At 35.3% G+C, this 23,745-nt stretch overlaps 1 protein-coding gene across 3 annotated transcripts in view; it reads left to right on the forward strand.

The window, feature by feature from the left end:
- Positions 1-7,522: 7,522 nt before the first annotated feature.
- The window catches only part of LOC143230572 (zinc finger protein castor homolog 1-like), a 222,030-nt gene continuing 205,807 nt past the window's right edge, over positions 7,523-23,745 (forward strand). For 2 of the 3 annotated variants that reach the window (XM_076464350.1, XM_076464358.1), the window contains exon 1: positions 7,523-7,611. The gene's annotated coding sequence lies outside the window, so the exon portion shown is untranslated. The remainder of the gene's footprint in view (positions 7,612-23,745) is intronic. The other variant, XM_076464364.1, reaches the window with a different exon arrangement.

A 23,745-nucleotide genomic window follows, 5' to 3' on the forward strand; every position in this document is an offset into this window, starting at 1 on the left:
ATTAAGTTGAAAGATATACGCCTTAAATAAAAGAAACGTATTCAAAATTTCTACCAGACGACTTTTCACGTTACACACATCAAGCCTAAAATTTGTGATAATGATAACGTTAGCTGTAATTTTTCACGTTATTCTTAACTTGACCATTTCGGATTCTAAATTAAAAATGTGTGAAAACGAGGATTTTTAAAATACCTTTTTGTTTCTCACAAGCAATACCCAACCTCAAACTTTAGTCCTATTGGTTTCTAATGCTTCGCCAACTTCATTGCGAAAACCTGTTAGATACGCGAGATTAGTCTTAAACGCAACTGCTACGTTGTTGATATTCAAAATTAGGCCTCACACAAGTATTTAAGAACAAGATTCGTCCACTAGTCATAAAAAATTTCACATTGATTAAAATTTCAAACTTATTTGTGTCTCTTTTCATCAGTTACTAATACGTTTGACTTTTTCAATACTTTTTATAATACAGTACCAGTGCTTTGTTAAGCGGCACTAAAGCATTACAACAGTCTAAAAATAAAAAAACACGCAAAAAAGTTAAAATTCCCAAGTAAAAAAGATAAATAAAACAGAAAAAAATAATATACCCTCTCAACATTTGCACTTTCGTTATAGTGAATTTATTTTAATATTTGTAATTTACATTTATGCGTTACGACGGATCAACATTCTACTTCTAAGCTATATGATGCGTTATTAATACATTTCTGTAGATAATAATCTAGGCCGAATATCGTAATGACAACTCAGTCAGTAGAAAATAGTTGCCACTGGCTTTAATAGGCTTACTGCACAATTCTTAATTAATAAAATGGCCAAAATATATATATATTTTAATTCCAGTTCCCACCTTCTAAGAAAATACAATGATGAGAAGGAGAGAGTACTAACCTAGTGAGACAATGACAATAAACTATGCCAAGAGCCAGACATGAATATTAAGGTTAGGACAAGCCAAAACAACAAAGTTAGGCATAGCTAATCTTAACATCCTTGTTATATAATAGATAGTAGTCATTAAAAACGAAATAGTCTAAGTTTAATTAATAAAACAAAGTTTGCTTCAATAATTGTTTAACCGGAAGGTCAGTAAAATTGATAATGCTGCATTAAGGCCAACTAAAAATATTAGTAAAATCTCACCCTATATGATACCTTATTTGCTTCACTATTCCATGCAGAATTGAAGATCTGTAGCTTCAGTGAAAATAGTCTGTTGCGCGGAAATACCGAACTAAAGAATAGATTACACCCCTACGTCATATTATTTTTATTCACGAAAATCATGTTTAAGAGAAGAAAATAATTCACGAATAAATAACCGCCTCTCTTGCAAAAACGTACTTTCAACTTCATAGTAACTTTATATAACCGAGATCATTATTTCATGTTATTTATTTCTGCTCTCTTACACAATACCCTAAAATTTAATTATTTTTTATTGCTTTAGCCACTGAACATTACTTTTAACATTAGCGAACACATACCCAAATTTAAAATTAACACTTGATTTTTTTGGTTCAAGTGGGTTGATTATTATCGCATCTTGACCCTTACGTTGAAAAATTCCCGATTACTACATATCAATTACAATAGCGTGTAAACGTCCTCTCAGAGCTAGTAATTAGCTAATACACTATATTTAAAAAAAAATTGAAATCTCAACTTTTCTATACGCCATGCTTTAATATTGCAAAATTATAATATAGAAGCAAAAATACTTTAAATGAAAATCTAATGAGTAAGAAGATATAAAATGTTTCATTTGTACTCTTCCCATCAATTTTTTGTGTTATAAACCTCGAGACTTGTTAATAAGCGGTAGGAGATGGAGAATATGCAAAGGCTATTAAAAGTAGATGTTGTCGTTTATAATTAAGCACAAAGCAACACAAGAGGATGTCTGTGCTCAGTCCACCATGGGTGTCGACATCCGATTTTTAGTTGTGCCACTGGGGGTCTTTTCAAGTAGGAAAACGGACATTTCCAATGTTTAAAAGTGACATATTAGAGAAATTGTTAAAAAAAGACTTTTTATCACTATTTTACTGTGTAAAAGATACTACAAATGAAAAACAAATATTTCTAATTTGCTTTAAAATACATTTGTTATAATATTAAAATAAAAAGATAATAATAATCTAATTATACTTGTTGTAAGACGTTATTATTAGGCTCGTTAAACTTTTAAACTGTATAAGCCAAATCTATTGTTTATTTTCGCAGGGACTTTCAACAATCAGAAAATATTTACAATAGTAGCATTTAAACCACATTTTATTTGTCATATCAATTGCCGACGACGCGTTTCGCTCAATCCAGAGGTCTCCAGACCAACTTGCAGGGTCATATTTAGACTTTTTAGGCCCCATGTACTATAGTGATGTTGGAGACTTCTTTATTTTGAGCTTGAACCCCCCTCTCATGCAATTGTAGGGTTGTACACCCTTTAAATCCGGCACTTCCCGCTGGGGTACAAAAGACAGAACGGTGTTTGGAACACTAAGTATGTAAGCTGTTTGATACGAGAACAATTATTATGGTATGTATGCCTTTTACAAGCCGGCTTATATAAGGCGTAAACAAAATAATGTAATATACACCCTTGTACAAAATAATTGAAACAAATGGTCATTTTACAATATTTTCAGCATGGCGGCCGGTGTAGGCTCGCTGGACCCGCTGATTTCCTTTAATAGTCATTTTTTCACACAGACGGCGTTATTAGCTGTGTTTTCAGTACGGTTGATCTATTTTTGGGATATATGACAAAATTTTGAGAAATATTACGTCATTCGAAATTGTGTTAGAAGGGCAAGGAGACCAGTCAAAAAACAACTTCTTACCAACTCAATGAGGAAAAAACGGTATCAATGGGATCTGAAATACAAGAACTGGACGCAAGAACAATGGAGGAAGGTGTTATTCAGTGACAAGACTCATTTCGTCGTACAGGGTCAAAGAAGTCTGCATGTTCGCAGGTCTCCAGGTGAGAAACTTCGAGAATCTCACATCAATCAATTCTTAAAACATCCCTTGAAGAAGATGTTTTGGGGCTTTTTCAGCTACTATGACGTCGGAGGCTTACATATCGTAGAAGGTATGATGCGAGGACCACATTACATCAAAGTTTTGCAGAGAAGAGTCGTTCCAGAATTGAAAAAGAGATTTCCAGATGGATCTGGCATTTTTCAGCAAGATCTGGCTCCGTGCCACACATCGAAACTTCTGAAGAATTTTATGACTACAACGCGAATAAAGGTGCTGGACTGGCCTGGAAACTCTCCGGACTTAAATCTTATTGAAAATCTTTGGGCGATTTGTAAAGAAAGATTTCGGGGAAAAGACTGTACTATGAAAGACAAGCTAATTGAGGCCATAATTGAGGTGTGGTACCGCGATCCAAAAATTAGTAAAGATTGCAGTCAACTCGTGGACTCGATGCCAAAGCGGATTAATGATCTTCTGAAAAATAAAGGCGGTCATATCATGTATTAATTTCTGAGTAATTTTTGGATTCTCAGAAATAAAACGCAAAAAACTGAAAAAAATCGTAATTTTTCCGTCTTGTTTCAATTAATTTGCACAAGGGTGTATATAAAAGTTACTGTCTATCGCTTCATAACGCCACATTCCAACAATGTATTTTTGATATTAGGCTTAGCAACAAAAAGATAACCTGATATTGTTGATAGTTCATATAATGATAGTATAAAATGAAATGTCTAGACAGCTTAGTTTAACTATTATAGATGTTATAGAGTGTTTGTTTGTTGTTGTTTTTTAACTACTATGGGATGTTTTAGATTTTTTTTTAACTATTCTGGAACCGTATAGGTTACATCAGCCTAAAGGGGCGGAAAATACCTTAATTATAATAAGTCACATCAGATTTGTAGATTTGTGAAGTCACTGACCAAACAGCCATTAGAGTAAGACAGCTTCATGAAATAGATAAATCGATACAGTTCAACCCTTTCTGTTGGGACGTCCTTACTCGACATGGTTTAGTTTATGTGATGCCTTGATCTCCTGGTGCCTAGAATTATTTGCTACTATCCTTGATAACTGGTCTAATATATATAAATGTCATCTGTATCTCGGAACGGCTGGTATGGGTATTAATTAACACTTTTACTAATAAAGCAGAGAACAACGATTCAACCTTCCTAGGTCATCTTCAGATTAACCTTCAAGTTAATCATTGTTAACCTGAAGATTACCTAAGAAGGTCGAAACGTTGTTCTCTGCTTTATTAGTAAAAGTGTTAATACCCATACCAGCCGTTCTCAGATACATTTTATTTCAACTGGACTTCTCGTCATCAAGAATAAAAACCATCTGTAAATTTGTATGTGTGTATCTGTACGTAACACTCCTATTATGAGTCATTTTAAATATAATCTTCCACCATTCCATACTTATTTTGTTTTTGAGAGTGCACGAGAAAACTTTTTTATTTTCTCAATGCGTGATTGTTTTTTTTTCATGATGAAGAGAGGTAGGGTTTAGTGAATAGAGCTCTCTAAAGAAAACGATAGGAGGTTCTGTTTTTATTTACTTGGCTTGTTTTGAATTTTGCGCAAAGCTATACGAGAGCTATCTGCACTAGCCGTCCCTAATTTAGCAGTGTAAGACTAGAAAGAAAGCAGCTAGTCATCCTCACCCACAGCCATCTCTTGGGCAACTCTTTTACCAACAAATAGTGAGATTGACCGACATTTTATAACGCCCATCGGCTGAAAGGGCGAGCATGTTTGGAGTTATAGGGATTCAAACCCGCGACCTTCAGATTACGAGTCGAGTGCCTTAACCATCTGACCAGGCTGGGACCTTTTATTTATTTACTTAGAAATCTCCAATCCGTGATTTTTTTAGGGTTCGGAGAAAGCCAGTAATAATACTATTTAAAGTAAAATAAAACTGACACAATAATAACAGCGTGTGTATGTTTTATAAAGTTATAAAAATAACTCTACTTTTAAAACAATACTATTACTGGTACAGCGGTAAGTCTACGACGCTAAAATCATTGTTCGATTCCCCTCGGTAGACCCAATGTGGCTTTGCTATAAGAAAACCGCACACATTTTTAGGAAAAATTAATTTAAGCACTAACCAAATACTTAAACTAATTGTAACCAATTATTTTCAAGAGATAAAAAAACCTTAATATTTATATAAATGTAACAAGTAGAGCTACAAAAGTTTCGTTGCGCCAGTTTGAACAATAAGGATCCATTATTTGATACAAATACTGCTGTCTAACTTCTGACATTTCTAAACCTATGTTGTGGATGGATACACGTAAGCCTCTCAATAATTTATTAAATCGATACTTAAGATTAGATTAATAAAGTAAACAACACGTCGTGATGACGTTATTGGATTTTGCTTTATTTGTTTAAAAATTATGTAAACGCTTTTAATAAATTTATATACAACTCAAATGTGCATCTAGAAAGAAGTAAAAGAGTTTTGCAATGTTCGTTCTTTCATGCGTGGATCTATAGACAAAAAAAGAAAAGTGCCAACAGAAAGATTTGTTTTTGATAAGTCTTTCTTTTAATGAAATATTTTTGTGGTATTTAATTTCTAAATCTCAAACCTTACACAATGTGCAAATAATAAAATCCAAAGACATTTTATGTAAATAATTCGAGTTGGTTCGTTTCAGTCTTCTGCCCGGCATGGCCAGGTGGTTAAGGCTCTCGATTCATATTCTGACGGTTGCGGGTTCGAATCCCCATCATAGCGATCATGCTCGCCCTTTCAGCCGTGGGAGCGTTATAATTGGACGGGAAATCCTAGTATTCGTTGGTAAAAGTGTAGCCAACAAGTTGGCAGTAGGTAGTGATGACTTCTAATCTTACACTACAAAATTAGGCACGGCTAACGCAAATAGCCCTCGCGTAACTTTGCGCGCAATTCAAACGAAACAAACATTTCAGTTTTTTTCGATTATTTTAATTTATGTCTGAAAATTGCCAGATAATTTTAATTATATGTAAACTCCAATAGCTGGTTTCTAGTCCGTGTTTTTCGTATCTCTAATTATAAATGTAATTCTTTACATATATATTAGCGTGTTATCACTAGTCTTAAATCAGATAGGTTTCAAAGATGCAATAGGGTTATAAAATGTAATAATTCCACAGCGACCTGGCGATTCAGCGGTAAGTATAAGAACTTATAATGCTAAAAATAACATGTTTCGATATGTACGGTTGGAAAAGCACAGATAGCCAGTCCATCGTGTAAATACAATAACAATCGAGCAAGCAACAATTATATTTACATAAAGGTCACAAGGGATACATTTTGCTTATGATAAGACAACACTTAACATGCGTTACACTATAAATATTCCAAGGTATATAAACGATGTTTTAATGTAACTTTTGACAATAATATTCCCTTGAAGGTCTGTAGAGATTGAAATCAAATGTTTGTGTAATGAAAACCTTTCAAACTTTATATATATGGATGTTTATGTTTCTTGTATTCTGATAATCATAATAAACCAAACGCAGTACAATAATTAACACAAAATTTAGTTGAAAGTTTTGTGTTTGATAAGACCAGTCTTTCTTTGTGTTATATTTAGCTGAAACAATGTCCATGAAAACAATTAAAGTGAACTATTAACACAAAATAACACTGATAATAAATCTCATCAAGTGTTTAGTTCTGATAAACGTCTTTTATAGTCCCATTGCTAAAGAAATGGAAGCAATTTAAATGTCCAACTAAATCTCATACGCAATTTTTATCTTGTGGCTGTTATCGCAATGGCATAATTTATGCCACCTATTGTCAGCTAATACGTTTTACATACTATGACAAACAGTTGTACTAATATTATAAACACATATACATCGAAGTATACATATACCGTCACACCAAACGTGCTTGCCCTTTCAGCCGTGGGAACGCTATAATGTGACGATCAATCCCACTGTTCGTTGGTAAAAGAGTAGCCCAGTAGTTAACGGTGGGTGGTGATGACGAGCTGCTTTCCCTCTAGTGTTACACTGCTAAATTAGGGACGGCTAACGCAGATAGCCCTTGTGTAGCTTTGCGCAAAATTTAAAACAAAAAAGTATACATATATATTTTATAATACTGCAGACATATGACGCTGGCAAGAGCTTTTACTAACACTATTATTTGTTGTTAAGCATAAAGCTGCATAACTTAACATCTGATCTGTGCATGGATCTAACATTGAATTTTATAACTATAAGCCTTCAGGATTAACGTTGAGCCACCCACCAGACAGAGAGTGCAATAACAATATCTAAATGTAATTTACGAAGTTGCACTTACGAATAAACTATATACACAGCAAGATGTATACATAGGTACGTACATTTACAAATACTGAAATATACATATTTTTTATCTCACACTTCCTCCTTATAATTACATAGACACTGGCTTATTTATCTTAAGCAAATCTATATGTATGGAAACATCTTGAAATAGGCGCCATCTGCTGCCGAAAGTCGAAAGCACTGCTGATCGCAGTTTGTGATTGTGACTGTATAATGATGGGCAACACGAGAAGTGAAGCTGTGTTGAGGACTCTGACCGTCTAGGGTGAGTAATACATGCGCAATTTTTCTAACCCTATTTTCTGTAGTTGATTGTGTAATAAACCACTGAGTTTAGCCTACTTTGAAAAAGCTACCGCAGGTCAATACAACAATAAATTTAATATAATATCGTTTCATTATCTTTCTGTATAATTCTTCTTGCATTAAACTAAACTGTTTTACTCATATATATATATGTGTTTGATCAAGGACGGATTAAAATATCGGAGACTGTGGGAAGGGGAATCTATAAAAGGTTTTTTATGTGCTGTATAATTATGAATGAACAAATAGCATTTGAATGTTGATCATTCTAAATTAGACGAACAAAAACAGCACAGAAACGGCAGAAAGTATTTATTCACACACATCATACATTTCATTAAAATAACTTTATAGTTGATGCATATTTATAGATAATAACTTGAAACTAGTCTATCCGCGAAAAAAGGGTTAAAACGAAAATTATGAATTAGGAACAGCCATCACCGGTTAGAAAATTATTTTGATGGCTCTTTGGGGGCTACTTAGTTTGAGTGGGGGGAGTGTTCATTAATTCGGCTTTGTATTTGGAAGTATCGCTATCATTTTTATGTAACACCTATGTTTTATACCCATATCTTTCATAGAATAAAAAAAACTGAATGTAATTATATTCCTAGTTAACATAATGATATATTTTGCCAATAACAAGAGTGAATATCTTTAGATGACTGTTTTTTAAAGTTATTAGTAAATACAAAGCCTCGCTGGATCAAGTATCCTAGTAAAGCATTGCCCTTTTATCCAATTATATATATGTGAGTGTGAGTGTACATCGGTCATGTTCGTGTTTCGGGCACAGAAAATTACCAAAACCTCTAAATTCACCAGTTATTTCTCGAGCTTGAAATATTTTGAAGCTGTTGGGTTTTATTTATCAAGCCATTCCCAGGTTTCTCTTCTTATAGTTTGAGTTGTCAAATAATGATTTAAATGTAGCCCAACTTGGAAAAAACAAAACAAAAAACAATTACAATGACCAAAACAGCAGACAGAATTTTTCTTTCTTTGTCTGACACATTAAATAGAAGATGGTTTTGTCTCTGTCTTCCCAGCGATACAGATTATTTTATGTGATGACTAATCAACTGGAAGGAGAAAGTTAAAAGACACATATTCATTTAAAACCACATATATTTTATACTGATCTATGTTAAATTCACGAAGGCGTATTTGAAATTGAAAATTTGAAACCTTATATCTTCGATCCTTACTTTGTGAGTTAAATGCATTATCTTTAGAGTATGCTAGTCAGCTCACGAACGCTAAGCCTCATTATCTGTAATAAGTTTGTCTTTATGGTAGCAGTATTGTTAATATATGTATATGTATGTAGATTGGAGGACGTACATGTATATAAAATTCATCATATACTAAGTACCTAACACTTTTTTAGCATCCCGAAAACATAAATTATTTTTTTAGTGTTTACCTAGAAATGAGTCATGAATAACACCAAGTCACATGGGAGTGCTTATGTTTGTGAACGATTTCCATTAATGTTAATGAATAGTTGTATAGAAGCGGGTCAACTGGAAAACTCTAAGTTTACGTACAATTTAATATGCCAGAGAACAGAAAGTTGCTGAAATTTATAAATGCAGTTTTTAATAACCGTTTTGAATGTCGTATTGCATATACCAGCGCATGCGTAATGTATTTAACGCAAAACTGATTATATGGGGCAAGGCGTATTATTATCATGTACGAGTGGAAAATACAAAGTCGGGTAAGACTCTTGTAAATATAAGTTCAGTTGTTTTTGTTCTTGTGGGAAAAGAATAGCTAATAAGCTAAAATAATTCTTTTCCAGATCCGGACTCGAACCTGTTACATCAACCTTAGTAAAGTTTCAGTGATAGTTAAACATATCGAAGTGCATAAAAATATGGTTATATGATTTGTTTTTAGCTTTTGCACCCCATTTTAAAAATGCAACACGTTTTAAACGTAATTCAAGTGATATTTAAAACACAGAATAAAATATCGTGTTTATGTTTCGTTAGAGTACAGTTTAATATGTAAACCATAAATTACGAGAGGTGTGTGCACTTTACTTGGTTGATATATATATATTAGCTTCAGAGTGATTTTTTCCAAGCATTTATTTGTGAATCCCTTATGAGTGTTACCACTACAGCTGTGAGCCTTATGTTCAACCTTCAGGAATATCAAGCAGTTGGTCCAGGCATGGTCAGGTAGCTAAGGCACTGAAGTCGTAATCCGAGGGTCGTGGGTTCGAATCCCCGTTACACCAAACATGCTCGCCCTTTCAGCCGTGGGGGCGTTATAATGTACAGTCAATTCCACTATTCGTTAGTAAAAGAGTAGCCCAAGAATCGGCGATGGGTGGTGATGATTAGCTGCCTTCCTCCTGGTCTTACCCTGCTAAATTAGGGACGGCTAGCGCAGATAACCCTCGTGTCAATATTTCCCCAGTGTTCATTCATCTCAAGTACAAAAAATTATTTGTTTCTTTGAAACCACAGTTGCTTTTGTTTATTTGTTTACAGTTAAACACAAAATTACTCAATGGGCTATCTATGCTCTGCCGATCATGGGTATCGAAATCCTGTATTTAGCAGTGTGACTCTGTAGGCATACCACTGTGCCACTAGAGAGCACTACAAATGATATTTGTAATATATACTTTTTTTCTCAACCGAATATATATTTATCTAATAAACAGTAATGGCATAAACCTGACTTTAAAAGTTTCATGCTCACTAACCAAGGGCTTATCTGTGGGCTAACTAACTAAACTTCCAACATCACTCACCTGTCTTGATCACCACCACGAAAGTTCTGTTTGTTTTTGAATTTTGTGCAAAGCTACACAAGAGCCATCTGCGCTAGCCGTCCCTGATTTAGCAGTATATGATTCCAAGGAAGGCAGCTAGTCATCACCACCCACCGCCAACTCTTGGGCTACTCTTTTACCAACGAATAATGGGACTGACCGAATGAAAGAATGAGCATGTTTGGTGCGATGGAGATTCGAACCCGTAACCCTAAGATTACAAGTCGAGCACCCTAACCACCTGGCCATGCCTCCCAAAGTAGCAACACTCACTAATGTTTATAACGAAGTACAACATTACACAATGGGGCTTTCTGTACTCTTTACACCGCGGGTATCAGAACCTGATTTTTATCGTTATAAGCTCTTAGGCTTACCGCTGAGCCATTCAGTAATGAAAAACGTTTACGAATCAGATTAAACCAACACTCGTTCTCTTTGGGAAGTGAATGTGTGTGTGTGCATATGACTTCTGATTGCTAGGTCAAAATTAACAATTATCATGACGAGAACAAAAATATTTTCAAGTGTCCTTTTTTTTTCGAAAAAAACAAATGAAACCAAACATCACTGCTACCAGAATTGTAAAGAATCCTTGAAACATCAGAAAAGTTTCTGTTAATATACGTCCTCGTGGTAACCCGAAACTGTAAAGAAATGTTATATATTCAAAAAAGAAAAGAGACAAGAATTAGAAAAAGGGGTTACGAGCAGTCGCTCACATAACACCAACAGCTTCATTCAGGGCTTCCGGCCTACCATCTGGGTCAAGCTGCACAGAACTGATAAACAAGAGGACAAAGTGAAAATGCAAGTACTTGAGAGAATTCATAGAAGCCCCTTTGCGTTTATCAGACTGTTCGTATATACACAGCTGCGTGTAAGTTGAGCGTTTTCCAAACGCATTGAGCCTAACAGTGCTTGGTTTAGGTGCACTTGAATATTAAATATGAGGGTTCACATACGCTTAAAATAATAAAATCTCTGCGAATTTTTATAGAAGATGCTGTTCGATTCTTCTTCCCAACAATTAATAGTAAAAAAATTCTAAAGTATATATACATATTATTAATGGATCTCGTTAACGTGGTATTTAAAGTGTGTTTGTTTTTTTTTAATTTCACGCAAAACAACACGAGGGCTATCTGCAATAACCGTCCTTAATTTGGCAGTGTAAAACTAGAGGGAGGGCAACTAGTCATCACCTCCCACCGCCAACCCTTGGGCTACTCTTTTTACCAACGAATAGTGGAATTGACCGTTTTAATTCATGCTCACGCCACAAATGTTTAGTTAAACAACACTGACCAAACTAAGAACAAAACACAATCTAATGTTCTTCAAAAATTAACACATAATTATTTATTTATTATTATTCTGTTAATAAGACGTTTGAATTGATAATCATAATTCAAGCCGCAGAATAGTTGGATTGAAATGTTTCGTTGTATCAACTGTATCAAATGATTCAATTTCAGCATATTAAAAATAGCCTAAATTGTGCATTATATATTTATATCTCCGACCCTACAATATTTCCTACGTTTCTTTCTTTTCTTCCAATAATTATGGTTCCACACCACTTCTTTACCTCTGGTCCGACATACCTTGAGAGAATATGCTCAGACATTTTATCATTTGTTTTTATTTTAGCCTATTTTTCTGGTTTTATTGGGTGAGAGTTCAAACATTAACAAAACACGCAATTGGATCTGCTTGTACTATATATTCCACCAATTCAAATGAAATCTGGCTGGCATATGGGAATTTTGCAAAAACAACTGGCCTGGCATGGCCAGGTGGTTAAGGCGTTTGACTCGTAACCTGAGGATCGCGGGTTCAAATCCTCGTCGCACTGAACATATTCGCCCTGTCAGCCATGGGGGTGATATAAAGTGAAGGTCAAGCCCACTATTCGTTGGTAAATAGTACCCCAATAGTCGGCGGTGGATGGTGATGACTAGTTACCTGCCTTTTAGTCTTACACTGCTAAATTAGGGACGGCTAGCACAGATAGCCCTCGTGTAGCTTTGTGCGAAATTTAAAACAAACAAACTAAAACTACTAAAACTTAAGCAGACATGTGGAATTTTCATTTGATTGTACAAAGAATACAGGTAGAAAAAATATCAAAATTAAGCCTTTTAGACTTGTTGTTCATTCATATTTTGACCAATCTACACGAAATTTGTTCAGCGATATTTTACGACACAACCATAGCCCGAGACGGACTATTTTGAGATTTTACAAGTGTCAAAGAGGAATACATTTTGTAGCATTAGACTGTCATTTCTTTATATTTAGGTCAGCTTTTTTTGATTGAGACTTTGAACAACAATATTATGCGACGTTTCACAGATGGTAACAAATTGATTTTGAATTTCTGCCTCTTTACTGATTTTACAAAGGTCAAAATTTATAATTATTTTAGGCCCGTCATTGGACCGATCCAAATGAGTCTTTGTACAAATATACCTAGTAAAAGTCCTCACAAATCAAAATAGGTAGATTTCATATGGTATAAGGTAAAAAAAAAACAAACAAATTTACGTAATGCTTTTGATTCACATAATGCATAAAACAGCATGTACCTATCTATGTATAAAAGTGGGTCATATTTGCCTCAACAGCCCCAGCATGACCAGGTGGGCTAAGGCGTTCGACTCGTAATCTGAGGGTCGCGGGTTCGAATTCCCATTGCACCAAACATGCTTGCCCTTTCAGTCGTGGGAGCGTTATAATGTGACGGTCAATCCCACTATTCGTTGGTAAAAGAGTAGCCTAAGAGTTAGCGGTGGATGGTGATGACTAGCTGCCTTCCCTCTAGTCTTACACTGCTAAATTAGGGACGGCTACCTCAGATAGTACTCGTGAAGCTTTGCGCAAAATTCAAAACAAACATTTGTCTCAGCCACGCCTCTGGAGTTTTTGTCAATGTGAATAAGCCCATTCACTCACAAGTTGGCTGAGCTGTCATTTATTATTACATACTCACAATCACAGTCAATATATCTTCCTCACGAGGAAATCTCAAATGGACACTATGATGTTAAGGGTCAATGCGTCGGACCTGGAATGGCCAGGTGGTTAAGGCCATCGACTCGTAATCCGAGGGTTGCGTGTTCGAATCCCCGTCCCATCAAACATGCCTGTCCTTACAGCCGTGGGGTCGACGTTCAATCCCACTATTCGTTGGTAAAAGGGTAGTTCAAGAGTTGGTGGTGGGTGGTGATTACTAGATGCTTTCTCTCTAGTCTTTCATTGCCAAATTATGGACGGCTATCGCAGGCAACCCTCATGTAGATGGATCCTGAACTATATATGTTGTAGTTTATGCCCATTCCCCTGCCTTAAATACAATTCTCTCTTAAAATCAGATGGTCTTTTCAAATAAGGGTATCTTTAAATACAATGGATTATATGTACTCTACCCACCGCGAGTACCGAAACCATACTTTTGCTGTTTCAAGCCTTCAGTTTTATCTCTGAGTTTCTGGGCTCCTAAATAACGTTGTTGTTGTTGGCGGTGGTCTTTGTGAGAAAGATGTCATTTCTACTTAACATAGCGAACTATGCTTTTTGATTTGTCTAAGGAATTCTTGCTGTTGAAAAATCTGTAGAATTCACATTTGGCATTTTGGGAAGGGTAAGACTGACGCATCTTCTATAGCATCATTGTATTAAATACATCCAATTAAAACATCGTGGCAAAATGTAGATTAATTACCACACGGAGTCTGTTGCTTTGTCCACTTTTATCCTTGCTTCAAAACATAAAAAATATACAGTGTTTGGTGTGGTGTATTTTGTTTTATGTTTCGTGTGCTAAAATACTCCTAGAACTTAGTAGCAACAAACACAGGTTTATGAAACCGTACATCAAAAGCAGGGGGAATAATTTCTCTTAAATCAGAATATAAAGAATACTCTTACTTTACATGAATAAAAATCGGCTGACACAAACTCTCCTCCTGACACTTATGGGGTCCTGTCGCAGCACGTTTATTAGTGAGCAGTCAGATACCTCAGTGTGTTTTTAATTTCGAACCACCAACCAACCACAAGGAGTCAATCGACTGACAGTCACAACTTTTACTATTTGCTTTATGGTAAAATGAAATTTAATGTACAATATATAATATTTAATGTATAATATAGCACGTAAATTGGAAAATAAAAGAATTCTGGCTTGATTGATTTTCTGTGTCATTTAGAAAGTTGAAAATACAGATGTTACTCAAACCAAATTATAATCAGTGATGTCGAGAAAACCCACTTGTAGAGAAATATATATGTAAAAACGTTTTACATATATATTAAACCAAATTATATTTGTCACTATTACCAGAAGAACCTTAAAGACAGGGCCCGGCATGACCAGGTGGTTAGGGTGCTCGACTCCCAATTTGAGGGGTGCTGGTTCGAATCCCCGTTACACCAAAAATGTTTGCCCGTTCTGCCGTTGCGGTGTTATAATGTTCGGTCAATCCCACTATTCGTTGGTAAAAGAGTAGCTCAAGAGTTGACGGTGGGTGGTGATGACTATCTGCCTTCTCTCTAGACGTACGCTGCTAAATTAGGGACGGCTTGCGCATATAACCCTCGTGTAGCTTTGCGCGAAATTCAAGTCAAACCAAATCTTAAAGACATTATTGTACCAACCAGTGACAAACTCTTTAAGTCTATAATAGTAGTAAAAGTAACAATATTAAAATTATTTTATTTACACTGGGCACTTTAAGAATAAAAACATGAAGAATAAAAAAAATCACTGTTTCAAGTAAATAACAGATAAATTTAGAATAAGTATTAGGATAACTGAACAATTATGTCCATTACTTATTATTCCACTTATTATAAAGTTAATTTGTGAAACTGTAGAACATTTCCGCGTTTATTCAATAAAATACTACAAATTATATAAGATTACTCTTTAGCGTACCATGTACAAATAAAGGCCATTATGTGTGTACCTATTTATTCCACTTCTCATTCGGAAAACTAGCAAATCAACATAACATAACGCAGTGATACAGGATGGCACGAGGAAAGTCCTGAGGGGGTTAAAACCCCCATATAATTTCGTACCTAATTTTAGAAACCTAACTTAGCACATTGATAAAGCATGATCTGAAGAAAGTCGTGAGGGGGTTGTATCCCCACAGCTTTTTATATCGATAGAATTCTTGAAAACATTATGCCTTTCTTTTCAGTACTGGTACCTTTGTGGTTTTTGTTGTTGTTGTTGTTGCACTTTTAATGTTCAATATGATAAGAAAACAAGATCGAAGCACAATTTCTTATCCCTTGTTAAAAAGGAGTTTTTATTTCACCTATACAACTGACAGGTACGCCAGCTAGTACATGATAAATATAACTTTATACCTCAAGTTGTCTTTTGCTCCTACATATTCTGTTTCAGCTTATTTTTACCCATTTCTTTAATATATACTCTTGCAATAATAATAGATTTCTACGCTACAGCTCGTAAATTTGGAAACATATTCTTAAAATTTTAAGTTTTACATAAAATCTTAAGTTAGCCTAAAGGGAAACAGAAGGTATTACGACATATTAAAATGTCACATTTAAAAAAAATATATTTTTCATTAGTTTTGAAAATGAACTTCCTCTAGTTAAGTTATTTCTTGATATTTTACTGTGTTAAACATTATGATTACAAAATTCACATTTCTATACGGATTGAAATTATTTTGTCTTATTATTCAGACGTCCTAGTAGTTCGTAATAAAGTATGTTATATAGTGCAAGATATTTATCGTAAAATGTTATTCATTTTCCACTTATTCAAATGTTAAATACACATTTTGTATTACGTATGATATTGGCTAAAATACTGACATATCAGACCATCACGAGAATACTTGTTCTTTCAGTGTTTTGTTAGTGCAAAGCCACATCGGGCTATCTGCTGAGCCCACCGAGGGGAATCGAACCCCTGATTTTAGCGTTGTAAATCCGAAGACATACCGCTGTAGTAGCGGGGGGCTGTTCTTTCAGCCGTGAGAAGCATTATAACATGTAGTCAATCCTTTTGTTTCCTGGTAAAAGAGTAACCCAAAATTTGGCATGAATGGTGTTGACTGGCTACCTTCCCTGTAGTCTGCTCCAACCCCCCAGTGGCACAGCGGCATGTCTGCGGACTCATACGGCTAAAAACCGGGTTTCGATACTCATGGTGGGCAGAGCACAATTAGCCCACTTTGTGCTTTGTTCTTAATTCCAAACAAACCGTCTAGTCTGTCACTGCTCAATTACGAACGGCTAGCACAAATGGCCCTGGAGTAGCTTTGCGCGAAATTCAAAAACAAACAAACATACCAGATAATTAACCAATTAAGACCATGAAATATGCTAGTCATTCTGACGTCAACTTAGTTCTCCGCCAATTGAATTAAGCTAAATTTATGTGTTAATCATGCATATAAGATGTTGAAAGTTATATCTGTACACGTGTGCATACGTCATAGCCTCAGACTTGCGTTATTCAAATGTTATAATCTAATCTAGTCAAGAAACAATTTGAAAAAAGTCGTCAGTTTCGAAAACTTAATTCCAAATACTTTCGAACATTGCTTATTAAACCTTCCCACTACAACATAAATATTCACGCCACTAGAGGGATACATCATAACATGAAAGTAAAAATAGAGTTTTGAAGAATGAAAGTTAAATTGATGTCTGCCTCGGCTCCATGTGTATATATATATTAAAACAAAAAAACAAAATGCAAAATCAACCTTTTCATAAAGTTTTTCCGCCTGTCGTGGCCTTGCATTTAGAGTATCCGCTGCGGATATAAAGATCTGTTGTTCGCATCATGATGACATTGAAAACATGCTGTATTTACAGCTATAAATAAGTTATAAAAGTGACTGTCAATCCCCCTATTCTCTACAAACATGTATAAGTCCTTCTAACAGTGGGCACTACTGGCTGGCTGCTTTCCCGTTAGCCAGCGGTTCAAATTTATTGAAGTCTATATCTGATTCGTAGGGATCTCTGACTTGGACCTTTTAATCACGTGCGCCAAAGACACTTTTGATCCTAAACACATAGACAATATTTTATGTCTCTAAGAATTACATTACTTAACCAATGAAAAGAATAATGTATTTCTTGAATTTGTAGAAATGTATTTTAATCCCCTTTTATCTGTGAATCTTTACAAATGATTGTTTCAACCAGCAAAATTATCCTTAAATATTACCATACAATTTAAGCTTCACTTGTTTGTTTGTTGTTGTTGTTTAAATTTCGCGCAAAGCTACACGAGGGCAATCTGCGCTAGCTGTCCCTAATTTAGCAGTTTAATACTAGAGGGAAGGCAGTTAGTCATCACCACCACCGCCAATTCTCGGGCTACTCTTTTACCAATGAATAATGGGAGTAACCGTCACATTATAACACCCCTACGGCTGAAAGAATGAGCATGTTTGGTGCAATGGAGATTCAAACCCGCGACCCTCAGATTACTAATCGAAAGCCTTAACCTACCTGGCCAAATTTCACTTGTAAGGTATTTTCCGTTGCTACATTATTTTATTTGTGAAGAAATAACGAGAAAGAAAAGCTATTTTCTTAACTTCATGTATAAATTATTCATATTTATTGATATGTCTTCGATTCTCTAATGCGTATTAAAATGTCACTTTGAACATGTCAATCTTCCGACATAAATAATTGAAAAGATGTCTCTAGAAATATCACAGAATGGTCTTATACAAACAACAAGATGGAATCCTCAATAGCCTCGAGATTTGGACTTTTTAAAGACAAGATTAAGTTAAATTTATCTAACAGAACTTTGTTTCCTCTTTTATCAGCTGTATTTTTGACCAGGGATACCAAGCGTGGAGCGCACGTATACCCCATTCGATTTCATTGCTAATTGCCCCAACATGGCTAGGTGGTTAGAGCGTTCGCCTCGCAATCTGCGGATCGTGGATTCGAATTCCCGTCCCACCAAACATACTCACCCTTTGAGGTGTGAGGAGTTATAATGTCACTATTAAATGAGAAAAGAGTAGCCCAAGAGTTGGCGGTGGGTAGTGATGACTAGCTGCCTTTCCTCTAGTCTTTCGCTGCCAACTTAGGGACGGCTAGCACAGATAACCCTCATGTTGCTTTGCGCGAAATTCAAAAACAAAAACAAATATATTGCTAATCAGGGTAGCTACAAGCCTCAAAATGATAGTATCTTGGGGAGAATTGTAATAAATTAATCTATGAGACCTTGAGCGTGGCCAGATATGTCAGTCGAAAGGGTTTGACCTCCTGAGTGAAAACTCCAATTAGATCTCAAATCGGTCGAGAGATGACGGAACTACGATCTAAAAGGTCATATTTGAGAGAAAAAGAAAAAAGTCAGAGCTCTTCTATGAGCCGTTATGCCGCGGCTAAAAATAATTAATTCAAGACCTCTGATTTCAAGAATCAGAGAATGATATAATATTTCGACATATATCTCAAAATGACTGGTATGGGTAATAACACTTTTATTGATAAGCAGAGAATAACTTTTCGACCTTCCAGGTCATCTTCAGGGTTATATCCTTTGTTAACCTGAAGATGACCAAGGAAGGTCGAAACGTTGTTCTTCTCTTATCAATAAAAGTGTTATTACCCATACCAGTCATTTTGAGATATAATTGTATTTCAAATGGGTTTCTCGTCATGAAGAAGCTTTCGATATAGTTACCTATCTCTTCCAAAGAATGCTACCCTCAAATTATGTACCTTTGTTTGTGTACAAAGGTTCACAATGGACTATCTGTGCTGTGCCCATCACAAGAAACAAATCTTGAAGTTTAGTGTTAAAGCCTTCGTGCTTACCGCTGACCTACTGGGCTGGAACACGTGATCAGTAAAATATTTCATAGAATTACTCGAGAATATTATATATTTTTCGACTGGTTGGTGAAAAAAAATGACACGTGGCTCTATTTACGGGTTGTTTCTGCTGACTCATGTATGTATTTTTCAAGTAAAAATTTTAGATTTTTATTTATATTTATATAATTTACTCCAGCGGTGAGTCTTAAAGTTTATAACGCTAAAAAGAGTTTCCATATCTGCGATGAACAGAGCAAAGATTGCCCATTATGTATCTCTGCGCTAAAAAAAATCGAATCATTTACACCAGTTTTACCTTAATAAATGGCCCCAGTGGCACAACGATATGTCTGCGGACTCACATCCTTTGAATCCAGGTTTCGATACCCGTTGTGGGCAGAGCGCAGATAACCCATTGTACAGCTTTGTGCTTAATTCTAAACAAAAACAGTAATAGATATTGTACACGACATATTTAAACACGAGAAAATTTGTGAGAAACGTATGAAACTTCGCATCATCGTGTTTATTTTTTTCATCGGAAAAAATATTTCTGATTCGAAATGTTAACGATACCGAAAGTCTGAACATTAAAAGGTAAAACAGTGTGTACTGATATTAATACTACATCATTTATTACTATAACGTATTATTACATTACACGTTTCTTTCTGTGTTCGTTTGTGAGCGCAATGCGACGTAATAAAGTAACTGCAATGTGTCAATCACGGCCATTGGGCTCCGAATTTTAGCGTTATAAGCCTTCAAATTTGCCGTTAAATTCTGTTTGTTTTGTTTGTTTTTGAATTTCACGCTAGCCGTTTCTAATCTAGCAGGGTAAGACTAGAGGGAAGGCAGCTAGTCATCACCACCCATTGCCGACTCTGCGTCTACTCTTTTACCAACGAATAGTGGGACTGATTATCACAATATAACGCCCCCGCGGCTGAAAGGGCGAGCATGTTTGGTGTGATGGGGATTCGAATCCGCGACCCTCAGATTACGAGTCGAACGCCTTGACCCACCTGGCCATGCCGGGCCTCCGTTAAAGTTATCGAGAAGATGGACTTTTGCTACAGGGGTGATCTTAATATCTCAGAATTCTGAAAGGTGTCGTTTAAAAATTTAGATAATAAAATAGCAAATACAAGACCACCGTTTGCTAAGTACTTTACAATTTCAAAAGGAGCTGACTGTGCTGTCGAAAGTTAGGATAAAATTTCAAACGTATATGTACCAAAAACCTAAAAGTATAGTCCAATTATTTATATATATATTATATATAATTATCTTCAATATCATTAATTCTAGTAATCGTACTTTGAAACATGATACCAGCAAATTCCAACTTCAGTTTGATTAGCATGAACTTTTAAGACAACTTATACCCTAAAACACCATGGCACGTGGTCAATTTTATTGTATTTGTTTCTTTTAGATAAAGTACCTGTATAGCGAAGATACCGATCCCAGTCATCAATATTTTTTAATAAATTAAATTCAGTGTGACAACAACAGTCCCTAATCAATTTTCTCTTTCATTTATATTTCTTGTTTGCGAACGGTTATCTATGTCTTATAACAAGAAAGTTTATTTTTATAATTCAATCTTTTGATTGGACATGGCAGTGGATAAGAGAGTAAGTGAAACTAAACAACTGTGTATCTTACTTTTTTAGAAAGGCTCAGTATGGCCAGGTGGTTAGGGGGCTAGACGAGTAATCTGAGAGACTCTGGTTCGAAATCCCGTCACACCAATCATGCTTCCCCTTTCAACTGTGGGGCGTTATAATGTGTCAGTCAATCCCACTATTTGTTGGTAAAAGAGTAGCCCAAGAGCTGGCGGTGGGTGGTGATGACTAGCAGCCTTCCCTCCAGTCTAAATTAGGGACGGCTAGCGCAGATAGCCCTCGTGTAGCTTTGCGCGGAATTTGAACCAAACCTAACAAACAATAATATATATATATATATGCTATGCTTCCTATAATGTTGACCCGATGTGATCGTATGACCACCTTTATCTAACTGTTGTCGCAAAATCGCGCTCTACACTTTTGGGTCGTGGGTGCACTATAAAGTGGGCATTCAAATCCCTCCTTTCAATTAAAGAAGAGTATTCGAGAGCTGATGGTGGGTGCTGTTTTTATCTGCAGTTTATCGTTTGAAAATTAGAGTCAGCTATGAGTAGATGGCGCTTGTGTAAATTTGCGCAAAAATTTTGAAACAAATCTTATATAGTGTTCTTTCGTCTGCGTGATTTTTAAGTCTTGTTTATTGTTAATTATTTGAAACATATATACGTAATTCAAACGAACTGTACATACAATCAATAGATGAAGGTTCTAACCAGCTAAAACCTACATAATTTACAATATTACTTTGCCTTGAAACGAAACAAGCATTGTTATAAGAAAACAACATTACAAATAATAACTGATTTTTGTTTTGCGATACAGGTCAATTTCGTTGAGCACAAACCTACTTCTCGCTGAGTGAGCCAGACCAACAAGTAGCTTGTATGCCTGTAGCCAAGGTGTATGGATGGATATATGTTAGGCTCTGGAAAATGGTTTAGATTTGCGACACTGGTAAACACCTGAGGTTTATAATTAATTATCAGTGTTTAAGATGTACGTTTCTTACAAGGACGCTTATTTAACATATTTGTATAACACTATTGTAAACTATGTAGATTCAGTCTAGGATTGGCTGTAGTTTTGTAATTCGTTTGAATTACTTTATTAATATAATTCAGGTAAATAGTTGGATAAACTGAAGAAAGGATATATATATATATATATATTTTAATATATAGTTCTTAACTATCCAGCTAGAACACAAACAAAACCACTGTTAAGATGAATACTGGGTCAATAGGCTCTAGCTGAAATATGGCTGTTATTAACAAGCTCTGTCCAGTCTTCGAAACGAAGAGAGTGTAGTTTTATTTCCTTTTTTTTTCGTTACTCAGGTTGCCCCAAGGCAATTTCTTTCGCTTGAGGACTTTAAATCTGTAACCAGGGTGTGTCACCTCTGTTAGAAATAAGAACTATAAAAATTTAAAATATTGGTGCAGTATAATTAGATACTAGGAATTACAAGTTAATTATATGTAAAGTATAACAACGTGATATATGTAGCGAAAGTTCAAAGTTTCCAAATCTATATAGAAGATATGGAATTCTCACTTAGACGTTTTCATACCTTTAGTGTAAATTAAACTTTACACTAAAAACACGTCGTAATGGTAATGTTAACGATGCAATATTGAAATACGCTAGAAAATAGTGTGATATAACTCATTGAAGCATTGAAGCACATTTGGAGCATATTCTTTAAAATCATAAATGTTATTTCAAGAAAGTGTTATTATTGTTGAATCCCTATACACCACAGAAAGAAAAAAAAGGGAGACTTGATAAAATTATTAACTGCATTACTTCATTCCCCAAAATTATATTTAATGCTTATTTGCGCATTCTTTTTCGTGCACGTGCATAATTTAATTGCCCTCTATTGAAGAGAGAGAGAAAAAAAAAAGTCGTTAGCTCGTTCCCATGGCAATATTACGAATTAAGTGCAAGTTTGTAGAAGTCTTTTAAGCCTAATGATGTTTTTTTTCAGACGTTCTCATGAATGCTGATTGTGTGTTCAAATGTTAAGCCTATTATACTAACATTCATAAACTGTGGAGGTTGACATTCTATAAATCTGTTGTATAAAACTTCCCCTCTGTTTCCAGAGAGGCATGCATTATATATATATATACATAACTTCTATATTAACTCACTTTTCTTACCATATCTAGGGTAGACGTGCAAAGTAATGCAGCAGATAATGAAATAACAACAATAAAACACGAGTAAAAAGTAAGTATATTAATTGCTGAACGTCGTTGAAGTTTTTTAAAAAAAACAACTAATAACGCTGGTGACTTCTTGTTAGCGGAGGTCGTTTTCCCACGGTTGGTTCATGTATAATAGCCGATTTGCCTCGGCTGCATGACACCGTTTTACTACAGATGTTATTAAAGTTATAATACACAGCATCAGATGAAGGCTTCTCATAATGGTCTAGTTTTTATCGCTCATTGAAACGTCTGGTTTCCTGCTATTTGTTGGGTTATTTGTTAGCAGCGAAGGGTCAAACTCTAAAGATCGTTAGCTTTTGAAACTAGCACGAAGCAGACAGATCCTGGTTGTCGGTATTAGTCAGTTCATTTAATTAATTATTCCAAAGTGCCCATTTCCTCTTTTAGATCTCGCCCTAGTGATAAGGAACTGAGTTTCCCAAAGCAAGGAATTAAAGTTAGATGAAAGCTCATTGGACTGTATAATATGGTGACTTTTCCTTCTGTTATTTCCCTCTCTTTCTCCCATCATCTCGTCTTTTCATTAGCTATTGTCTCTCTTCCTTTTATCATTTGCTTTTCTGCCTCTC

Source organism: Tachypleus tridentatus, chromosome 10 (genome assembly GCF_004210375.1).
Source record: "Tachypleus tridentatus isolate NWPU-2018 chromosome 10, ASM421037v1, whole genome shotgun sequence".
Classification (NCBI taxonomy): Eukaryota; Metazoa; Arthropoda; class Merostomata; order Xiphosura; family Limulidae; genus Tachypleus; species Tachypleus tridentatus.